Here is a 24,731-nt window from a genome sequence, read left to right on the forward strand (position 1 = left end):
CTATACAAAATAAATCTGTTTTTTTACAGTGACTCAAAAAAATATCCAAATAATTTGGCCTTTTCGTTGCTCATGCAGTCAGTTCACAAGTTCATGTATTAGATGGTTCTCCGTGGCCCAGATGTCTTCCCTGTTGGAAGTAGTGTGTGACATCCTCAGAGAAGCATCTGTCACAGACAACGTTGGTTAATGCATAATAACTTGAACGAAAGGAAAGAACAAGATGGCAGAGGGGTTAAAACAAGATCTACCACAGTGAGTCAAATATTTAATGGAAAGAAGACCAGGCAGTTTGTGGGTGGGTTCATGTGGGAGAAGGGATGGAGACATTGGGAAAACGTTTTCTCACTGAAAAGAGCGAATTGGAATGGTCCAGCATGGGTTGGGGGTGGGACCAGGACAGAAGGCAGCATGTCACAGGCGACCAACCTGCAGCTCAGAAGGGATGTGAAGAAGTTGGCAAAGAGTTAGGAGGCAGGTGAAGGGCCAATACTGACTGAGAGTGTTGTTGCATTTGGGACTTAGAAAAAAACGAGCGCAGCAGAGTCATCTGATCTGCACGATTTTAGAAAAAGAAACAGAGCAATGTACAAAATTCTGGATTTCTTATCCCAGATTTTTGTGTTTATTGCTTCACTGAAGTCTTTACATGTAGCCCAGGGTGGCAGAGTTTCAGGACCCTGCTGCCCCTTGGCACCTCACTGCCAAGGGTAGTGTGGACAGAGAGCCCTTTACGCCCTCACTTCTAAGGGACTCAGTGGCTGTGGGCTGGATATGTTACGAATCTAGGCTTCACCATGACAAATGCCAGTTACCTTGTCACCCTTCTTCTGGCCTGGGTCTGCCCTTAACACCACAGACTATCACACACTGACTGATCTTGTACTCACAAGAATCCTTTGTGTCTTGCATTTTGGGAGGATATGGGGAATGTAGGGTAAACGGTAAAGGGGTACAGAGGGTGAACAGGCAGAACAGAGTTGAGTAACACCCCTGTTTCCAAGAAAGCAGCTGGAGAGAGATGCAAGAACACTGCAAAAAGAGTTATAGGGCCAAGACTCAAGCCCCTCACCTCACCTGGATTTACCAGCTGTGTGATCTTCGGCAAGTCCCTGCACCTGTCCAGGTCTTACTGTCCTTGTCTGTAAGACCAGTCACCTCGACTAGATCAGCTCTGATTCCTTCACGTGCTGAAATCTGAACCCGATCCTATGCTAGACGCCTTTTTATCTCTCTTATCTCTTTCATTGTCACCCTTATCATTATGGAACATTGACTTAATACTAACACACTGCTAGAGGAATATTGGTTTTGGGGGGGTGGCTTGAGACACTAGTTGGTGGGGTCTTGTGGCTTCCCTGGATGGCTGTCTGATTTTCAGTTAAGAGCTACATTCTAAGAAATCACACCACTTTAGCCTCACATACTAAAAAGAAAAATGTTTCTATTTCCTTCTTTAGAATTGCAACCACTTTGTAAGTAAAGCATTTTAAATAGTAAATGCTTTCTGCATATAAACTCTTCCCATTTATTTAATTGGTAAAATAATATACTTTTATCAATTTTCCTAAGCAACAATTTCTATCTGTTGAGCAGGTTTGGGCTGGAGGATAGGTAGCATACACTTGCCATACCTCAGCTCACAATTTTCAAGGGCAGCTGAAGGTCAATTTGCATTTTTGTTGAAACCACTGTAGTGTGGAAGACAGCCATGGCTGATCCAGTGATGACTGCAGTGCCACCTTTCTGGAACCTCGAGACCCTGATAAGCACAATCTGTCAACACACATGTAAGCAAAAGAGCTGGAACCCTGAGATTTACTCTTTTTTTTTTCTGGCACACGAGGCTGATAAAATTGAACCATGAAAGCAGTGTAACATTTTTCAGTGTGGGTTCTTCTAAAAATAATTTTCAGAGCTTTTGAATTTTGTAATTTAACATTTATATTGTGTTCTTTCCAATGATAGCTTATGCAATCTTATAATGCAAGGCAAGAGTCAGTGAAACTAACTTCTCATATCTTTTTGGTAGGGAATGAGAAGTAATATTTATTCAAGTGAATGGAACCTCTAGACAAAATGATTAAAAGGCAATTCTAATGTTTCTGGGCCTGAATAATTTCAAAAGAGTTTAAAAATTCAATCATATCTTATGTCAGGTCAAATCTCTTTGATAAATCAAAACAAACAACCAGAATTTGTCATACTCTTGTTTAACTCTATGGCCAAAGTTCGCTAGATGCCTGAGATTTCCCTTAGAAAGTCAATTTTCTCAGCTTTTATTTGGGGATGTCAAACAAATTAGAAAACAAAGTATTGCTGTGGAAAGCTAAAATGAACTTAATTCCAAAAGTTCAGCCCTTTCTCTGGATTAGAAACGCAACAGGAAAGCCGTTCTCTAGTGAGAACAGCTCCGTTCTCATGCCATTTTTTAATTTTTTTTTTCCAGTTTGATGTCTTTGAACTAAGCCAGATAGAAACAATTAGACTGGTCGAAGAAAATGAAGGTTTCTCTTTTAAAAATAAAAAAGCAGTATGTGAAATCATACTCTAATTCAATGTTAAAGATAGAAAATAAATCTGTTACATAGTGTAAATTGAGAGGTTTTTAAGTTTCAATTTCCTGTAGCTTTGAACATTATATCAGTCCTGCAACTGGTTCTATATAATGTGCTATTGGAAAAAAGAAATTGAGTTCTTTCTCTGATCTTCAAGCACAATTGTAGCTGGGATACAAATAGAGGAGGTCAGTGATTCCTAGACTTCACTGCAGGGGGGTTTATTTAAAATAACATCATAAAAAAGAAATGCAGTATTTTATGTCAGTTGTGAATAGACAAAAAAACTTTCTACTTGACCACAGTAGGGAAGCAAAATTTGACACCCCAAAATGCCCCTCTCAGGAATATTATTTTATTTCCAAGAAACCAATGACTCAAGAAGAAACTTTGACTTTCTCCCTAACAGCCTGAAAGAATTTAGAGAGGGGCCTATCCAGGAACGGGGTCTCTGACCAGAGCTAACTACAAAAAAAAAAAAAAAAAAAAAAAGAAAGAAAAAAAAAAAGAAAACCACAAACCAGGTATGGTAGACAGGAAGGACCTATCAAGGCATTTTGGTCAAAGTCGTTACTGTGTTCCCTAGTCTCTGCATGGTGTCCCTGGCAGGTAAACATTTGTTTACTGAACTTTTGCTTTGCATCTCATGTGAATTGCCTCCCCCCACCCCTTTGAAGCCTCAAACAACTACTTTCTTCAGACTGTCAACTGTTAGAAGGGAGGGGAAGGAGAGGGCCTGATGAAAGAAAGTGAAAAGATGAGCCAAAGAACATACATGCCCAACTCCTAGACACAGACAACAGTGTGTGATGGCCAGAGGGAAGGGGAGGTAGGTGTTGTAGGGGCTGGCGGAGGTGGGCAAAGTAGTGGAGGTGGGACATCTGTAACAGTATTATATATATATACATGTATATGCCTAAACTGCTTAAATTGTCATTGGACCCCATATTCTTATGGAACCCCCTAACACACAGGTAGCAAACACAAGGCCTGAGGGCCAAATCCAGCCCTCCACCTTGTTTTATCTGGCCCAGCACCTTGTTTCTACCTGGTGGCAGCACTGAGCTCCTTGCCCCTAGTTCAGTCCTAGAGTTACATTCAGCCCTTTGAGGGTAACTGCGTGGCTGATGTGGACTTAAAACAATGAGTTTGACACCCCTACCCTAGCAAGTGTACATAACTAAATTTGGTTATTTTCTTCTGTTAATCTGCCTCATGTCAATTTAATTCTTAGACCCCCCAAAAAATAATAAAAAAAGAAAAAGAAAAAGAAACTTACATGAGTTAAAGGTAGTTTCTTCCTCTTTGACAACATTATCCATCCAGCTTCCATTGTACTGAACAAAGACTGGTTATTTTAAGAATGTACCTCTCCAACTCTGGCCAGTGTGGCTCAGTTGGTTGGAGTGCGGTCCTGTAAACTGAAAAATCACAGGTTCAATTCCCTGTCAGGGCACATACCTAGGTTGCGGGTTTGGTTCCTGGTTGGGGATTGTGCAAGAGGCAACCAATCAATGTTTCTCTCCCTCTCTCTCCCTCTCTTCCCCTCTCTCTAGAATCAGTAGTCATGTCCTCAGGTGAGAATAAAAAAACATGAGTGTACTTCTCCATACATAATAGAGAATCAGTGGTGAGAAATCTATTTAATTATCATTTATTCCATATATACAATGGCTATAAATAGAAAAATGTCTCATAATTATATTAAGCCAAGTGCAAGAATCTGCAAAAAATTCATAGTCTAGTCATGAAAATAACCTTAGTTACTAATGTGTTTTCTTTCATTTATGGGGAGCCGTGGCAATTGATGACAATCCCAAAGGAAAACGTGGTACTTGAGATGATTTTCAAGGACATAATCCTGGGAACATCAACCTTTGCAGAATTTTCAGAGAAAGAAAAGACCACATCAGGCTTGAGGAAAAGAAAACAAAAAGTGTAGAACTTGAAAATCATAGTGTTATAGAACCACAGGGAAAGGCTCCTTAAAGGGCATTGTTATCTGGTAAAGCGGAAGCAAGGTCAAATGAAATAATCGTTAAAAATGTTTCATTTTAACAAAGCGTAATGTTATTATGCCTGGTAGCCTGCCGCAGCACTTACAGCAGAGTAGTGGGCAAAGCAGCTAAATGTTAGAGCTTTTTAATAGAGAATGGGGAATAAAATTTGAAGACATGGAATGAAGAAATCTATTTTTGAAATCTTGGCTGTAAACGAAAGTTGACGAATGGAATACTAATTAGAAAGAGGTGATATCTTTTACCGAGATATAAAAGATACAGGCAGAGTGGAATGGAGATATGCGAACAGGTGTGAGGGTGAGTTGAGCTGGGGCAAACCAATGACAGCTAGACCCTGTGCTCCGCACTCCAGACACTAGAGGTCGTCCTTTCACACCGCCTTCCCGGGGCTTTTAATCTTCCCGTTGTCAGCATTTCATTTTCACTTTGTCGCACTTTACCTGCTCCAAATCTATTTAGATTCTTCTTCCTGTGATGCTGCTTGCTCTTTGTCACTTTAAAAATCTTCACAAGAGCAGGCAAACATTGACAAAGCATTAACAAATCACATGCTAAATGTCGTGAAATACCCTGTGTCCCTAGCTCGGAGCCCATTGTTTTGTGATGGGGAGTCACGCACGGGACAGAAAGTAGATCCCAATTGCGAAAATAGCTGCTGTAGCATACTTGTTGTTATTATTATGTCAAATTTATGCATTTCAAATTTGAGAATGTAAGACTGATCTCAACCTCCTTTCGATTTCCTACCAAACTGTGAGCTGAGAAATTTCTCTTTCCTGTTAAAATTAGCTCAGTCCGGTGAAATGGATGAGTGACATGAGTAGGGCGTGGAGCACACTACTGTATTTGGAATACATATTTATGATATTCACCAAAATACTGAATTAACCTTGTCAAATATATGAAGTCTTCATAATTTTTAGGATTTCAGAAATCACCTTTTAAAACAAAAACATCTTTATGAAATGATTTCATGTTCTTTTTTTTATTCCCTGAAATATTCTTTATTTGGTCCCGCTTCCTTATGTTATCATTTTTGTCTACCTTATTTTCTCAATTACATATTCCATCCCACTTTCTTAGGAAGAAGTATTTTTATGCTTCTTAGGAAGAAGTACCATTTTGCTTTCTTTCCCAAAAGAAAACAATTTTAATTTATTACAAACATAATTAATTATGAACTCTGATGTAAAGACAAAATTAACAGATGGCCAGATGTTCACTGAAGCATTATCCACAGTACGTAATTTTTAGGTCTTAAATTACAATATTTTTTCATTTTGTTTTTTTAAAATAAAATTGTTCACATCCCTCGGCTGTGATTTTCTGTTTCAACCCCTATGTGGTACTAATTAGTTTACCCATTTGTTTTTACAATATCGCCTAAAGATCTACTTAACTGCTAGTTGGTAATAAGCAGTACTAATTTCTAATTCCACATTAGAAATTACATAGGAAGTCTATTATGACTCTAGAGAGATATTATAGAAGGACTGTATTCTATAGCCTTTATTTCAAGTAATTTAATGTCTTTGAAATCAGGATATAAATATATATTCTGAAATAACTGACTCAAGATATATACTATAGAAATTTTGGTGGCATAGGAAGTGATAAATTATAAGCATCATGCACTAAAAGTGCTGAAATACTTTTGGTTGATTCATTCATGATCTTGGGACATGTAAAACAGAAGGGAATATTTATCTGAATATGTACATACTTATACACATAGTCTTGATCACGTTTTTTATTAAGCCCAACAGTTAGCACTTGGGACAGTAAATGAGGATGTTGTACTGCAAAAATCAAAACTCAAAAAGTGATTGAGCTATCAGTTGTCAATAATCCCTCAACTAAAACTTTATAACAAGCTGTGACTTCAACTTATGGAAATCCCCAAGTTCCACATGTAGGTATTTTTGTCTTATTATTCAGAAATCACTTTTATTTGACTGGCATGATAAGGGAATAGCTACATCTACCTATGACAATTCCTTGGGAATCTGAAAAGGGAATATGACACTTATGTAGTCTTCTTTTAAAATTCTTTCTTTTTTCCTCTTAATCCTCTGACATTTCCATATGACGATTTAGTTTATGTGACCTGAAGTGTGGATGATAAACAATTTAATATTCTGACAAAGGCCATATGAGATCTATACCGCATACCATTGGGATTTCATTTTAATCTGGAAGACAAAGTTGTAGAAAATATGATTTAAAAAATAAATAAATAACAATAACAGGGAAATCCAAAATATGGAGCATCTACCCAAAGGAAAATTGTTCTCTATTGAATGTGAGTTCCTTGTAACTGAATAGACTTTTTATTTCAAACTACTTTTGCATTCATTAACTCACTCATCACAAAGCTCTGAGGATGTCAAGAAAATATATTTTGTTCCCCTTCTAGGTTTGATAATTTAAGTACATCCACCAGCTATAAATGGGAAGAATTAGACAAATTTAACTTCTTCCTCAGTGGCTACTGCCCTTTCCATAACACCTGATTTTTCTCTACAGATGGAACTGGATCAAACGATCACTATGACTCGAGAGGAAAGCCAGGGATCGCGTGAGTCTTCACGTCACTGTCCTAAGTGAGCGTAGCATCACATGATGACTAGATTTGAGAGAACTTGCTCTGCATAAAAAGAGAAAAGTGACCTCTTCTGAAAACTGGGAACATTGATGAATAGGCAAATACTGCAAGTTAGTCTTTATTTCAACTAGTAAATTCAAACACTAAAGCAATGTAGGGATACCTTTTGGAGTACACTTAACAGAGACAGCCATTCCTGTTTTGAAATCTACCAAGAGACAAAAAGCTCACAAGACAGTTTTCTCTTGTAAGGAAAATTCTCATTCCCATAAAGAATGCTTTCTTTCTTTTTGTCATCTTCACCTTTCTTTTATCTTTGCCACCATTAGGTGATACCACTTCTCTAATTACGTTCTAGTACAGAAGCCCTGTTCTCCATTCTTAATCTTATCTTCACCCTGAGAACCCTGGAAATGTCATCCTTGAATTATATATTTTGTTACTATGTTTCTCCTTGATCTTTATCTTACCTCCTCATTTTTTAAAGCTAACCAAGTATGATATGTCAGGAATGACAGTCTTTGAATATCATGGCTGATTACTCCTGGCATAGTAGTGGAGTTCAAGTAATTTTTCAAACTTTGAAATTCCAGGCAAATTACTTTAACTTTTTTGAACTCCTACTTCCTCATCTATAAAATTAGTTGATCTGTGATCTTAATTAAATAATATAATGGGGAAAATTTAGTGCAGTCTGACATTCATTCATTAATTTTACAAATATTTACTGAAGCTAGCTTTGTGCCAGGGTGGTTCTCCTTACTGAGGATACCACTGTGGAGGATAACACTGTGAAACATACACAGTCTCCCATTCATGGAGCTAAAATAGTCATAAGTTGTCATTTGATAAGTATAAGCCGAGCGATATAAGGCCAAGTAGAATATAAGGGGCATTTGCAGTGAATGGAGGTAATCAGAGAAGACCTCTATGATGTGACATTTTTCCAGAAAACAAAACAAAAATGAGGAGGAAACAAGCTGTGTAGATTTTGGCAGAGAACGGCATAGCCGGAAGATGAGACAATACAGTAAAGTGATATGCAGATAAATAGTTGACAAGTTTGGAGAATGGTGATGAAGGCAGATTTGATAGAGGAAGCAATGTGATCATTTAAAAAAATGTCTAAAAATGAGATGAGAGGGATGATGGGTAACTAGAGAATATATGTCATACAGAGTGTGTAGATCCTTGCAGGTGTGTGGGGTTTTAATCAAGGAAGTTTAAAGAAATAACATCCAACACTCTACTCAGATAGGCAAATTTAAAATCATTAACAGTGTCTCCTTTAAGAAATGTCTTAAAACCAACATAATCTTCAGAAGGGAAATTAAATTTATCTTTTAGAATAAAGCTATAAAACCAAGGCAGAGAATAGTGAAATTCAAAGCTATATTGAAGACACAGAGTGGTTCATGGGTCAGTAAATATTCGTGGTAAAAAAGATTGCATATGGTAATATATTAAAAGAAAGAATGGGTAAAATAAAAGACTGGTAGACCAGTGAGGAAAGCATAAAAAAGGTAAAAATAGAGGAAATATAAAAGAATCACTGTAAGGTACAGAAGTCTTGAAACACAAACTATTAAAATGTGTATCTTCTAAGTTATTAAGAGCAAGTCTCTTGGAAAAATAGAATCATGACGTTGATTTTATTTGGTCCATTTACCAACTATTGATATTTAAGATGATGATGCAGCAAGTTGTCTTTGATACACTGACAAAATTAATACATAATTAATGTGTGATTAGATATGAGGTACTGATGGCATTACATGTTTTATACATTTAACCTTGTTTATTTTTATGTCATGTGCACCAAATAACCTTGATTATAATTTGACATTCCATGCAAATTTGCCTATAAACATAAAATGGGAATTCAAACACTTTGCAGCTAGTTAATAAATTGATCTAATGGTTTTATATATCATAGAACTTTATTTAATATTTCCTGTTTTCTGTTGATAATTTGAGTTTTATCTGAAAAAAATGTTATTTATTCTTAAAATATATATTGGTATATGTGGTTTACTTTATATTTATTTTTTACTTTTAGTACCTTAAGGGTATTAGTCCATTGTCTTCTGAATTGAATAGTTTTTAAAAAGAATGTGTTATAATCCTTACCTTGTTTTCCTCTGCACGTAATGCGTTCTCCACTCCTGGGTGTCCTCAAAGTATTCTTATTATCACTGATTTCCAACAACTTAAATATGATGTATGTATCTGACATTAGTGTGGGGGGAAGAGGAATCATCTGTTACATTTTAAATATTTCTTTTGCCCTATTTTCTCTCTCTTATCCTTCTAAATTTTAATTACACATATATGATAGTGTCCCACAACACTTGGATAATTGATACTGTTTTGTTCTTGTTGTTCTACCCTTTTACCTCTTCATATTTTAATTTGGTTAATATTATTGACCTCTGCTCAGATTTATAGATTCTTCGGTTGTGTTGAGTCTACAGATGAACTGTCAAAGATATTCTTCACCTAAATTTAACATGTTTTTCATTTTTAATGTTTCCTTTTCATGCTTTATTATACATTACATGTCTTTGTCAGAATTTCCCACATGCTCATGTATGCTATCTTCACTACTCGAACTATTAACATATTAATCAGAATTGTTTTAATTTCCCCATCTGGTAATTTCAACCTAGGGTCGTTTCTGAGCCTAAGCATTGATTTCTTTCTTGACAGTATGTTAGTTTCATCTTTCCTTTGATTCCTCTGAGTTTCATAATTTTGGTTGGAAATTGGACATCTTGTGTTTGAGAGTTGTATCATAGCTGTATCCGCCAGATTTCCACCAGAGAAGGAGAACCCGCGAGGATATATATTAAGAGATTTATTGCAAGGAATTGGCTTATATGTTTATGAGAGTTGGCTTGGAATGTTCAAAATCCACAGGTCAGGCCACCAGGAACGGATGACTGAAACTTCCAGGCAGGAGCTACAACTGCTGTCCAGAAGCTAAATTTAGTCTCTGCTGTGGACAAGTCAACCAATTTGTTGAGATCTTTCAACTGATTGAACCAGGCCCACCCAGATTATCTTGGATAATATCCCTTACTTAATGTCAGCTGATCATGTGCCTTATTCAAACCTACAAAACAATTCACAGCAATAGCCAGATTGGTGCTTTACTGAATAACTGGGGACAATAGTCTAGCCAAATGGAAACACCAAAAAGATCATTATAGCTTTTATGAGAGCTCCTCTTGACCTAATTATCTCAGAGGTCTCTCCTCCTAATAGCATCACAATGGGGGTTAGTTGTCAGCATATGAATTGGGGGCGGGGGGTACAAAAATTCAGTCGAAGACAACCTTCTTAGCTTAATTTACTCCCTGGTATTTTCTTCCTTTGGTGTTATTATAAACAAAATTGTTTTCCTAATTTTATTTTCAATACACCTCCCTTGTCTCCAGAATTATGTTATTTTCACTATTTACTACTAATACAATAAAAATGCTTTATCTAAATTTGTAGTGAACTGTACATGATACCAAGAAAATTATTTTAGTAATACTTCAGTTAATTAGAGAACTCTGTTGTTAACCTATGTATACTCTCTTATTTGATTAGCTATCCTTTAAATATGTGTATATATATATATATGTGTGTATATATATATATTCTTAAAAGATTCTTGTTTTATTTGTTAGTTTCTGAGAACAAAATGTACTAAAGTGTTTGCTATAGAATTGGCTAAGATATTTTATTTGTGATAGACAAATCGTTCACCCACCAAAAATATACCAAAATAATTTTACAGTTAAAATGTTAAAATATGTATACACATTGTGTTACCTTGTCAAGACAGTAAGTATAGAATTTGATAGAGGGTTGTATAACTAAATTAAGTAGTTAATTCTAGGGTTTATTCCAAAAGATTTTATAAAGAAAAGAGGCAGAATGTGATATTATAAGAGTACAGTCGGAAATACAAATTATGTGTTGCTAACTTTTAGTTTTCATCAATTATTTAATACAGTTCAACACAGTTTCCCCAGCTTATCTGTAAGACATTGACTTGAGAGTTTCACATTTTAACCATTCATCTCAAATCTATCAACTTCCTAAGGAAAAATATTCAACTATGAGCTAGATGTTCAATATCACTTTTTGCTGCCAAATTAAAATGCTTTCCCTGCTGGGAGCTAAATCTTAAAAAGCATTATTAAACTAGCATAGAAATATATAAGCTTCTTACTTGTACTAGTTCAGCAATATATATTAAAGTTTTGGACCATTGATACTAATTTCACTTATTAGATGATTTTCATAATAATAACAATAATCTTAAAACTGAAATAAATTATGATTATCTCTGAACAATTTATCACAATAAAAATATTGATATAGACAAAAATCTAAATTTTAAAGGTATTTTGTCATACTAAGTAACTTATAATCTAATATGATTATCCATTTAGGGCCTTCTTTTTCCCTTTCCAATCATCAATTAAGTGTTTATAGTACTAATTTTGTTACAGCCACCTTTATATCTCTTATCCTCTCATTATACAGCAAAGCATAAACTCTGTATTTTTCCTTAACTCAATGTACCCAAATACAAAAAAGGACAAGTTTCAAATATGATCAAGGACAAGTTTTTATGTGATCAAATATGATCAATATAAAACTTTAATTTATGTCAACCTTATCACTTGGGACATTACTCTTAAACCAATGTTTCATTTTAACACTATTTTCCTTTTACCACTGTTGTTCAATTCAGCATGTGCCTTCGTCTTGTCTCCCAGTCTATGACTGCCCTTGACTTTCCTTCCCTTGCTTTGGCCCTTGGAACGTGAGCTCTTGATGCATGTACTAATGGCTTCTGCTACTCTGTAGCATTCAGGGAAATTTTTATTTTTGCTTGTTTTCAGATGTGATCAAGGACTAAATTGGAACTTCCTCAAAGGCTGTTTGGGAAATTGGGGCAAGCGAGAGGTAAGGGTGGACAGTGGAATGCAAGCTACCTTTTATCTTCATACTAGCTGCAACTGGGTACTTTAAACTTTGTTTTATTTTCAGAATATCTTTGCAGGAATTTCCACATATTAACACATGCATTTCGATTTCATATTTTCTTCTATGGACTAAAGAAACAGCCTCTTAACTTGCTTACTTGCTTAATGCAGTTGCCTGTGATTTAAATTAAATCTTATTGTGCCATGTTACTGCTTAGACTCTTTGGTGATACTCCTTTTATTGATAATAAAGTTTCAATTCCCTTAACAAGACAAACAAGACAACAGGCATCTCCAGCCTTCTCTTTGTCCACCACTGTTCTGCTGTTCTTAATCCAGCATCAAATTTCCTAAAGCATGTTCCACAGATGTTATTATATCACATGTTAAGAGGTGGTGTCAAAACAACTTTAATCTGGATAAATAAACTTGAAAATCCTGGGCCAAAACACAGAAATATTTTTAAGTGAAGGTTTTCCTAAAGCAATTAGCATGCATTGTAAAGCTCCAAGAAATATATAAAGCATTTCCTCAACCATTTAATGAGAGTATTTTTTTAATGGAACATCTTGAGTTGTGAGGTTTCCGCCATATTACCTTTGAGAGCGTGCATTCTTTTCCACCCTCAGTCCTGCTGCTTTAAATGCCTTTCTCCAATTATGTTAAATCTTAAAAGTTTTCTCAGTCACAAATTATTTGAACCCCATTTAAGCTTCTTTATGATATAGAGATAATAAAAGGCTAAAAATTATCTTTCCCAGACATCCTTGTAGCTTGGATTCTACATATTTCTACGAATAAGCAGCTCCATGAAAAGTTTAGAAGCAGAAGAAAGTAACATTCAGGCAATGACAACATGTGAAGTTACTGGTTATTCTGCTGTCAAACTTGTAAACTTCTCCTAGACCTAGTGAAATATTGTAGACACTGAAGGATGGACAACTTTAGCTCTGATGACTTCAGAACAGCATGTGTTATGGTGGCACATTTACAATCACTGCTGATTCATGCAGTGGGACAGCAAAAGCTGGATTTCTGACCATCTCAGAAATATTGTTATCTAACCAATTTCTTTATTGTAACTTTTTTCCTACATAAGTTACTTGGGTTTACAGTGAAGGATTATGTTGCCTTAAACTACAAATTTTACTGATAGAATTATTATCAGCAACCATGGCAGGTTAACATACACTTAAGAAATTGAGAATCTAGGAATTAAGAGTCTTGCCTATTTTAATTCAGTGATGATCCATTTAACTTTTGATGCTGGTACACTGATAATTTATGGCATAGTCTGATGAAACAGCTAAATTATTAACTGATATAAAGCATCTGTTAAAAGTAGGTTTTTGATGAATAATATATTAATTTTTATGGATCACTGAGAATGGCATGAGGAATATAAAGGTTCAGTGTTTTTAAATTTTATTTTAATTGAATTCATTGAGGTGGTATCAGTTAATAAAATTATGTTTCAGATATACAATTCTATGACACATCATCTGTATATTGTATTGTGTGTTCACCACCCAAAGTCAAATCTCCCTTAATCACCATTTATCCCCCCTTTACCCTTTTGTACTTCCTCCCACCCCTTTCTATAAAGATTCGGCATTAACAGATTCTTTCTAATTGTACTGGAAATCTTCAAGAAATAACTGTCAAACTGAAAGTTTAAAATCTCAGCTAGATACTAGATCCCATAAAGCAGAGATTTCTTTCTCTCCTTCATAGCGACAGAATGTAGACAGCAACAACTTGGTGTAGGTCCTGATCTTGTTACTCAAAGGAAGACAGTTGCAAGGGTGGAAGGAGTTAATCTCTAAAAATTCTTACCATGCTGTCTGGATGGAGTAAGGCCTAAAGGAGTACTAGTTACTATTACTAAAGGAGTTACTAGTTGCTAGTTATTCACTAGCTCTGGTTGGCTAAGAGTTAATTTTCATTGACATAATTCAAGTGTCATTTGTTGATATGATTGTCTATTCCATATCAGGATTTTTTTCTTTGAGAGTTATACTTTTTTAGCAGCAAAGCAAATTCTTAATGTGCATGGCCATTGTGATATGGATTGCTTATATTTTATATTTTGTAATTATGTGGACTGCATAGTTTTCATTTTCAATAGAATTATGTAATGTTATTTCCCTTTATGTCTGACTTTCAACAAGACGCAGATAATTCTCACAAAATCTCTGTAAGAGAAGATAGCTGAGCTTAGTCAGTATAAATCATTCATTCTATAGCATGGGCTACAAATGAGGAAAAGGAAACGCATCTACAATATGCTCTGCCCAGAGCCATGCCCTCCAGTAACCTCCAGAAAGGATAATAGGCTAAAAGCTGTTTATATCAGAGGATTTTTTACCTTTATGTTAAGGCAAAAATATAAATCCTCCATGAAGAATTGAAAAATCTAAATAGACCGATCAACAGTGAGAAATAGAAACAACCTTCAAAAATCTCCCAAAACATAAATGCCCAAAATCAAATGGCTTCACTAGTGAACTCTACCAAACATTTGAAGAAGATTTGGTACCTATCCCTCTCAAACTCTTCCAAAAAACTGAAGAGGAAGCCATACATCCTAACACATTTTATAAGGCCAATACAACCCTGATAACAAACTCTGGCAAGGATAATACACAAAAAATAAAACTATAGACCAGTATCTCTGATGAATACAGATGCAAAAACTCCTAAACACAATATTAGCAAATCAAATACAATACAGTAAGAAATAATACATCACCATCTAGTGGGGTTCATTCCAGGGGCACAAGGATGGTTCAACATAGGCAAATCAGTGTGATATACCACACTAACAAAACAAAGGATACAAATAGCAAGATATCAATAGATGCAGAAAAAAATATTTTATAGGCTTCAACATCCATTTCTGATTAAAACACTCGATAAAACAGGTATAAAAGGAAAGTACTTCAACATAATAAAGCCCGTATATGACAAAGTTTCGGTTGATGTCATACCCAATGGTGAAAAACTGAAAGCTTTTTCTCCAAAATCAGGAACAAGACAACGATGTCCACTCTCGCCATTCTTATTCAACATAGTTCTAGAAGTCCTAGCCAGAGTAATCAGGCAAGAGAGAAAATAAATAAAATGTATCCAAATTTGGAATGAAGAAGTAAAAGTGTCACTTTTTGCAGAGATATGATTCTATATACAGAAAATCCTAAAGACTGGACCAAAAACTATTAGAAACAGTAACAATTACATAAAGTGGCAGGATACAAAATCAAATGTACAAAAGTTCACTGCATTCTGATACACTAACAATGACATTTCAGAAAAAAAAATTGATTTTTGAAACTGCAACAACAGAAGTAAAATACCTAGGAATAAACCTAACAACTTATGTGAAGGCCTGTGCTCAATCTGAGCCACACCAGCCAGGGCTAGGAAAATAATTTTTTGACAAAGGAGACAAAAACACACAATGGAAAAAAGAAAGAGTCTTTAATAAATGGTGCTGGGAAAATCAGAAAACCACATGTGAAAGAATAAACTAGACAACAGTTTGTCCCCATGTACAAAAATTAATTCAAAGTGGATCGAAAATCTAAACATAAGATCTGGAACAATAAATTACATAGAAGAAAATATGGGGACTAAACTAAGATCTTGGTCTTAGAGATTTTATTAATTTGACCCCAAAGTTAATGGAAGAAAAGGCAAAAATAAATGAATGGGACTATATCAAACTAAAATGCTCCTGGTTAGCAAAAGAAACTGCCACTAAAACAAAAGAGGCAACTAAGCAAATGGGAGGTCGTATTTGCAAACAAAAGCTCTGACAAAGGATAATACCCAAAATATATAAAGAACTCATGCACCTTAATACCAAACAAACAATCCAATTCAAAACTGAACAGAAGATCTGAACAGACACTTCACCCAAGAAGACTTACAAATGACCAATAGATATATGAAAAGATGCTTGACCTCACCAGCTATTAGAAAAATGCAAATCAAAACTACAATGAGATTCCGCTTCACACCTGTTAGAATACCTATTATCAAAAGACAGGTAATAACAACTATTGGAGAGGTCTCGGAGAAGAAGGAACCCTCATTCACTGCTGGGTGGGAATCTAAACAGTACGGCCACTATGGAAAATAGTATGGCAGTTCCTCAAAAATTTAAGAATAGAGTTACCATATGACCCAGCAATCCCTCTTCTGGATATCTACTCCCCAAAACTGAAAACATTTATTCACAAACATATATGCACTTTTATGTTCATTGAAGCACTATTTATGGTAGCCAACACATAGAAACAAGATGTGGTACATATATACTTTGGAATTCTACTCAGACACGAGAAAAGATGAAATACTGCCACTTACGACATCATGGGTGGACCTTGAGAATATTATGCTAATTAAAACAAGTCAGAAAAAGTGAAGGACCATATGATTTCACTCACATGTGGAATATAAAACTGAATCTTGTGGACACAGAAAACAGTATAGGGGTTAACAGGGGTTGGCTACCACAGCGGTGGAGGAGGGATAAAGGTTATCAGGAGCCAAATACATAGTGACAGAAGATAATTTGACATTGGGTAGTGGACATACAATGCAATACATGGATCATTTATTATGGAAATGTGCAGGTGAAACCTATAAAACCTTATTAACAAGTACCACCCTAGGAAATGTAATTTTATAAATATATGCATGTATATGTGTACATATGTATTTGTGTGTGTATATATATATACACACATAAAAATATACATATTCTTGGGCATTTGCCCAGTAGAGAGCCTTCACTGTAAGACAGATATTTCAGTGCCTAATGGGAAGTTTTTCTGCATCTGAACCAGACTCATAAGGGTTCTTATCAAAAATGCTTATTCCAGGTTCACAGAACAAATCTAAGGAATCGTGATAGCTGGTAATTTGCAGTGTCAAAACACTCCCTGTGTTTCTAGGACTACCCTTGAGGCAATTCTGCCACAACTACATTTCTTTTCTCCATGGGAATTTAATAAACTGCTGAAGGCTACTCATAGTTAAAGGGTGTAGATTTGATGGAAATTTTAATTAGATGTGTCTATTCCCTTGAAATGTGAAAATTGAGAACTAATTTCGGTGTGCTCATTAGATGTCATTTTTTATTTTTTTATTCCTTTTTGTTTAAAAGAAAAAGCCTCATAGAAATGGCATTAACATTTAAAAAGTACAAATTGTTCTCTAGTAATGCAGTTCAGCGTAGATGCATTCATCAGATTAAGAAATTATTGAATTAATCATTGAAATTCAGGCATAGAAGGAAATGTATTGGTGATTTCAATTATTACTGTGGCATTTTGCATACCATTGGTAATTATTACAAAATACTAGAACCAGTGATGGAATGCTTAATGAATGCTAATGATATGCAAATTTTTATCCACATAATGTTTATCTAATAATGATAAAGGAATGCTATTGTATAATTTATTGTTTCCAACTAAAGTTTTGTTCTTGGAAAATAATTTTTTCCATTTTATTTTGTTTCATTTTATTTTTATTTTAACAGTGTGACGGTATCGTAAGAGATTGCATGATTATAACGTAAATGTAAAACTATATATTTTCGGCTTGCTGAAATCAGTAGACTCTGCAGTGAACACATGCCATCTGCACCTGTGCAACTTCATCCTGGAGAGGATTACTTTTCTGTCTGGGATTTACACAACCTTTGTTATCTGGCCCTTTGAAATCCACGCAATATTTTGAAGGCCATATAGGCTTAAAGATTTTGTCTACCTTCATTTCCTTTGGGATAAAACATAAGTTACAAATCCACAGAGAGTTTTACCTTGTTTTCCTGAGGGAAATAGGAATAAGAAAAGGCACCTTGACACTGCAGCAAAAATGATGAAATAGTGCCTGTGAGGTATAATGAGCCAGAATGCATCTGTGTTCGCAAAGTCCACTGACCTTGCTGTAAAATCCAGACTCCGACCTCAGCCAACAAGACCCTGCAGGGTCTGGTGTCTGTGAACCTCTTCAGCCTGGTATCACGCTGCTCTTCCTGTCCTTCTCGATTGTTCTCCAGCATCAGTAGAGCCACAGTGGTCTCCTGTTTGTGTCTCACACCCAAGTTTCCCTCTCTCCCTTCCTCTTTCCCTTCCTCTCTCTCTAGAGGCAATGAAAAAATGTCCTCAAGTGAGGATAAAAAAATAAATAAATAAAGAGAAGGCCTTCCCAGTTAGAGCATCCACTTCTCATTCCCTATTGCACTTCCTCTGCTTTCCTTGTACAGTGTGTGTTACACATAGTGTTTGGTCATTTTAGTAATTTATTTTGTTTTCTTCCTGAATAGTCAGTAATTACCAAGGGGACAAGAAAATATATCCATCGAGTTAATTCCTGTATCTAAATCCTTAGCATGGAAACTCGGTAAGTATTTTTAATTGAATAAACATTGTTTTAATATTTCCCAAGGGTGTTACACACACAAGTACACACACAAATAAAAACAAATCAAGTACTGAATTCTCTTTAGCTTATTTCCTCTTTGGGCTTGAAGTCTAAATATGTTAGCTCTTCACTAGAATAGCTTAACTATTCTAGAAAATCGGTGTTTTTATAGTTCCAGAAATAAGATGTCTTTAGCTTTTTTTATGCTGACAAATACAAAATGGAGGGGTGATTATATTTGTTTATTTTCATTTTATATGTAATATATTCATATGATTCAAGTCAAGAAAACATAGAGAATAAGCAATAAAGATTTTCATCAGAATTTTTCCTCAAGCAAAACTCATGCATCGTTCCATATCTTCTTTATTATTTTTCAGAATATCAGCACATCTTGGACTTTTTTTCATATAGTGTTTTAAATTTTAAATTAAAATGTATTCATCTGAACCAAAGATATATTTCATGTTATTTTTCTATCTCTTCTCCAGGGGGAAAATATAATGTTCTCTAAGAAATTCTTATTGTACAAGCTAAAGTTTACTTACCCTTTATTCATCCCACCTAATGCTACAAACTGTGAAAGAAATTCAAATAAATTATGTATACACTTGATAAATATTTGTATAGAAACATTACTTATTATTTGGTGTCACATACAGTAAGAAAGCAATTCTACCAAAATATAACAGGGCTTCATAAAGAAGTTATTTGAGATAGGGGTTGACATATAAAATGAATATAATTGGATTATGAAAAATGGGATGTAAGAGATATACATAAGTCCTTTACCTTTGTTAAAAAAATAAAACTAAGGTCATTTAGGATTGACAATGGAGAAAAAAATCTGTCCATTTAGACAGTTGTAACTTAACTATGAAATATTAGCTTTGATTGTATATGATTCACCTTTTGGGAATAATTCACATATTATAGTTGGTCACTACCCTTATTGACTTCTAGAGGACAGAAATCTAAGGCCCCACTGAGCTTATTTTATAGTGGAGGAAGAGACATAAACATAAACAAACAATCTAGAATATATAGTGGTTTTAAGATTAAAAAGCTATGGGAAAGAGCTAAGTCAGGAAGAAAGAAAGGAGGTGGGTTTTGTGGGTAAAGCTTTAAATAGAGTAGTCAATGGAGACCTGAATAAGAAAGACACACTTGAGTAAGCAGGTGAGAGAGAATCAGGTGTGATGAGCTGTGCACTGGGTCCATTGTTGTAATTTTGGGACCTAAAAAATAAACCAATGCCCAACACAGAGCAAACACTCCATAGGTTTTTGTTGGATAAGTGAACAAATAATTTATTTTGTGTTGATAAGGAGAGTGTATGTACCAGAAGTATATATCAAGGAAAGAGACTAGAAAATTGGATTGGATACATGAAAGGACATTTATTTTGTTATGAAAAAAATTAATCTTGCAAGCAATGTGGAATCTATGAATACTTTGATATTATACTTTTAGGCTCCCTAATGATGCCATAAATCACATTTCTTTGTTGTGAAAATAACAATGACAAAGTGGTGAAGTAAAAAGAAACATTTTTCAGACCATAGACCTAGAAATAAATTCATGGCAAGCCTCTGGATATTTGATGTCAACCAGGGTGGCATGGTTGACGTAGCAGCTGAGGGGTCAGACATGCTTTTGTTTCTGAGATACTGACAAGATTTCAACTGTGCAAATACAATTCAAGATGGAGCATAGAGTGTAGTTATTAACACTTTCCAAGTTTCTGACTTTCTGACTCAGTGACTAAGACAGATCAATAACAATTCCAATCACTTACCTAACAAATTCAGAGTAAAAGCAGTTTGGCTCTGGAGGATAAAACATTGAGTTCCATTTTGTACATACAGAATATGATATGCCTTGAGTTACTGATAGATATTTGGTTTATTATACTATATGCATTAAATTACGGGTGTTAAACTCATTTTCACCAGGGCCACATCAGCCTCGCGATTGCTTTCAAAGGGCCGAATGTAATTTTTGGACTGTATAAATGTAACTACTCTTTAACAGTTAAACAAGAGCACAGCACTGCCACGGGCTAGAAACAAGGTGCTGGGCCGGATAAAACAAGGTGGAGGGCCGGGTTCGGCCCATGGGCCTTGTGTTTGCCACCTGTGCATTAAATAAAATGCTATGAACACAAAGCATTCTTTTTGCTGATTGTTTTTGTTTGGGAGTGAAGAGTTCAAGGAAAGCAATACAGGGAAAGTATATTGGAGGCAAGTCACAAAAGATGAGGTGGCACTGGCCAGTGACAAAAATAGAGGACTCTGGGTGGTGGGCATACAATGCAATATACAGATCACGTATCATAGAAATGCACACTTGAAACCTCTATAATCTTATCAACCAATGTCAAATCAATAAATTTAATAAAAATAAATAAATAAAATTTAAAACTAGGGTACAGGTCCTTTGAGGCAGGGGGAACTATCACGAATTCATAAAACCCTAAAAAGGATATGATATGGACAAGGAGGAGATAATGTATTTATATTTCTGGCATCTTTATTTACATGGGGAATAAAAAGAGCCAGACAAACAAACTTACACTGTGCATGGAGGCGAGTTCCTACATTGATTTTTCACATGATCTTTTCTTTGCCTTTATTCTTCAGAGTACCTTACTGCCTTATATTCAGAGTCCTTAAGGAATGAATTGCTCCTATAAAACATAGGCACATGTCCGAAAGCTGTAAAAGACTTTTCTGTATTTGACTATTATGAAAACAGGCTATCACCATGGTCACTTAAATGTTTGAAGAGTGTTTTGTTACAGTGGAGAATTTGTGATATTGCTAGTCATTTCCTATTACCTTTTGGTCAACAGGAATGGCGCTACCAGAAGCAATTCACTGACTTTGTGAATGCATTTAATGGAGATCAGTGGTGGCTGTGAGTTTCATATGCTACCCACTTGACTTCTACTATAATCAATTATTACAATATTGGGGATGGTTAAATTGAGTGACCTCTAGGTCTACATATTTGAAATAACATTTTAGTAAATCTAAGTAATATATAGGCCAACTGGTAAATCCCAATTTCAGTTCACGATGGTAGTATCTCTTAAATGAACTTGGCAAATAGACAATTTAAGATCATGACTGATACGTTTGCAAAAGACATCATATCTTTATGCTCCAGTGGATCAGGCAATTCTAAAGAAAACTGTAAAAGACTAAGATCAGGTTTTTGTCTCCCTTATTGCCTTATCAGACATTTTTAATACTATTGACACCACCTCAACTATCTACTATTTGAGTACATGCATATATAAAATATATTACTTGTGAATTTAGGAAGCAAAATTTGGATTATAACTCTAGTTACTATGAAATTTTTAATGTGTGACCTAAAAACTCTATGAAATCAAATCTGGTATTAATTGAGCAACTGACCTAATGTACATTTAATGCATATTGTAATCTGCCTTAGTTTTATATGTACAGCATCCAGAACTCAAGAAATATAAAGCTTATTTTGGAGTAATATTTTAAGATATCAACACAAAGTTAATAATGCACCACACTGTAAAGAAAATGCCACATGCCAAAGCCACATTGTAGCAGACTGAAGGGATTTTGTGATAGGAAAAGAAGCTTGCAGGTTATATATATACATAATTTGATCAGCTTCTTTTCCTCAATTTAACATGACCATCTTAAGGAACATATGACTAGTAATATGACTGATATCCAATGAGCATAAAGATCCTAGTTTTCTATAACTCTTTCTATTGAAGTCAATATCATTTGTGGACATGAGCATTTAATTACTGGTAATAGATTTGCAACTCATCATTCTAATCAACCAGAATTCCAGCCTCAAATACAGGTTAAATGTCACTTTTCACACAGTAAGTTTTCTGTCTACCTTATGCAATGTGTTTTTCTTCCCAACTATTGATCTCCAAATAGTAGCATTTAGTATGCATTAGATAACAATAAAATTTCTCCAAAAAAATTCTTGGTAGTGTAAAGCTGTTGGCAATCTGCTTCTATAATGCCCTAAGAATGTTGAGACTTGTTACATTTGACTAGATCTGAAAGAAGTGTCCCTGTGTTTCTATTCAGCAGCATAGAAGCCTACAATAATTTAAGTAATAAGAACAAGGGAGTCATGATGGCAAACCTTAAGTGAGTTTAATGCAAACAGAACATGCAGCTCAGAACCTGGCACATAAAGAGGTATGGACATGTTAGCTACTGGTGGTACTGGTAACAATGGTAGTACTGCCACACCACTATCACCACCACGACCGTCACTACTACTGCTCCTTGACTTGTGCCCCATAAATGGAGATGTCCACTCATTTTACTATCTTTCCTCTAATGAAGTGAAAGTAAAGATTAATTTGAAGGAGTAGCATACAGAATGAGGAAAATAAATGCCTACTTGGTACGATGCAGAAATGCTATCTATCTTCCCTTAACTTACCCAATAAAGGTTCTGAGAAGAGATCAGAATTAAATGTTATCTGCCTACATTCATCCAGAAATGCTTAAATGCCCTCATTACATATTTCTATTGCCTTCTAAATGCATTGCTCAATTTCATTTTTTTTATTTTTGCATTATTATGTCAACATAAAACATGTCACTGTTAAATTCAAGTGATAATAAAGTAATTACTGCATCATTTTATGAGCAAAAAATCATAACAAAAGCCATCTGCAAATTTTAATATATTATTTACTGAGTTTCTTAGATCATTAATAAACTCGAATGGTAATAATATAACTAACACTGACTTCCAATGATCATAATTTCTACTTTTTATGGAAGTGTTTACAACATATTAACTTCTATGTTTCTCCATCATTAGTCTGTTTTCATATATTGAAACTCTTTCTATTGAAACTAACAAAAATAAATTATTTGTATGATGATTTTATTAAAACTGATGTCACTTCTTTGACTGAGAAATAAACATGGCAATATTATGACTTCTTCCTGTTTTGTAGTTATGAAAAAAGTTTTTTAATTTCTTTCCTTTATTCAATACTTATCTCTATCTTATGCAAGCACATAGTATATGTTCTCAATCAGAATATAAACATCTTTAAAAACTCTCATGCTATATATATAGAAACTTGGTCATTATCTTTTTGTTTTCACTTGGCCATGGCGGATATATCTAGTCTTCAATGTCAAGGTCACATTATGACCCATAATCTGACAAGAAAACAATTCAAGCTTAAGAAAAGCCTCATTTAAAATGTCCTTTTAGAAGGCATTATTTAATATTTCCTTAATAAAGATGCTTGTCTATCATGATTCTAAGCATGCTTGGGATTCAGGTATTTACTGCTTCTGAATTATGGCCAGCTCAGCAAAATATGAGGACATGATGAAATTCTGTTTTAAGATACTGCACTTTCAAAATAGACATCTATTTGGAATATCGACTTACCACTTAGCACTCATTAGCTGTCATAGGCGGTTCCTACAAGAATAGGCACATTCTCCTGCACAAGGAGAGAAGAATGTCCATACCCCAGGGGCTTGGGATGAGCGGTAAGCATCAGAGATCTAATCAGCTGGGCAATTGGACTGAGTAGTTGGAGGCCTGAGAAGCAATTGTTTTCTTATCTCACAAATGGAATTTTCTTTACAAAAAAAGATGAAATGTACAGATAAAGTCTCTTCATTATCTAAAAAAGAAAATTGCCAAGTTGGACAAAATTGGACAAAAGGCACCACTTAGAGCCACTTCTAGACCATAACCCATATTTTCAAAGCCATTCATTCCATATGGACTGGGTCCAAAATACATAAATATTAATCTGCTAATTTTCTTCTAAAATCAGTAAATACAAGAGGTACTTTGTCAATTAAAATCATTTAATGTATGTCTTCTTGGCCTTACATATTTTAATTTTAAAATAGACGGGTGATGTCACTTCCCACAAATCTGTAACTCAGGCAGTCTAAAATCTTGCGAAATAATCACTTTCAAGATTATTTACTTGCAAATATGTTCCTTTTCTTCCGGTGGAAACAATGAAAAGAAAGAAACACCAAGCATTAATTTTCTCCTTCATAACAGAGCTAAAAGTAAATAAAATAACATTTCTCTCAAATAATAGGGATTT

The sequence above is a fragment of the Desmodus rotundus genome, chromosome 8, assembly GCF_022682495.2.
Source record: "Desmodus rotundus isolate HL8 chromosome 8, HLdesRot8A.1, whole genome shotgun sequence".
In the NCBI taxonomy this organism is placed as follows: domain Eukaryota; kingdom Metazoa; phylum Chordata; class Mammalia; order Chiroptera; family Phyllostomidae; genus Desmodus; species Desmodus rotundus.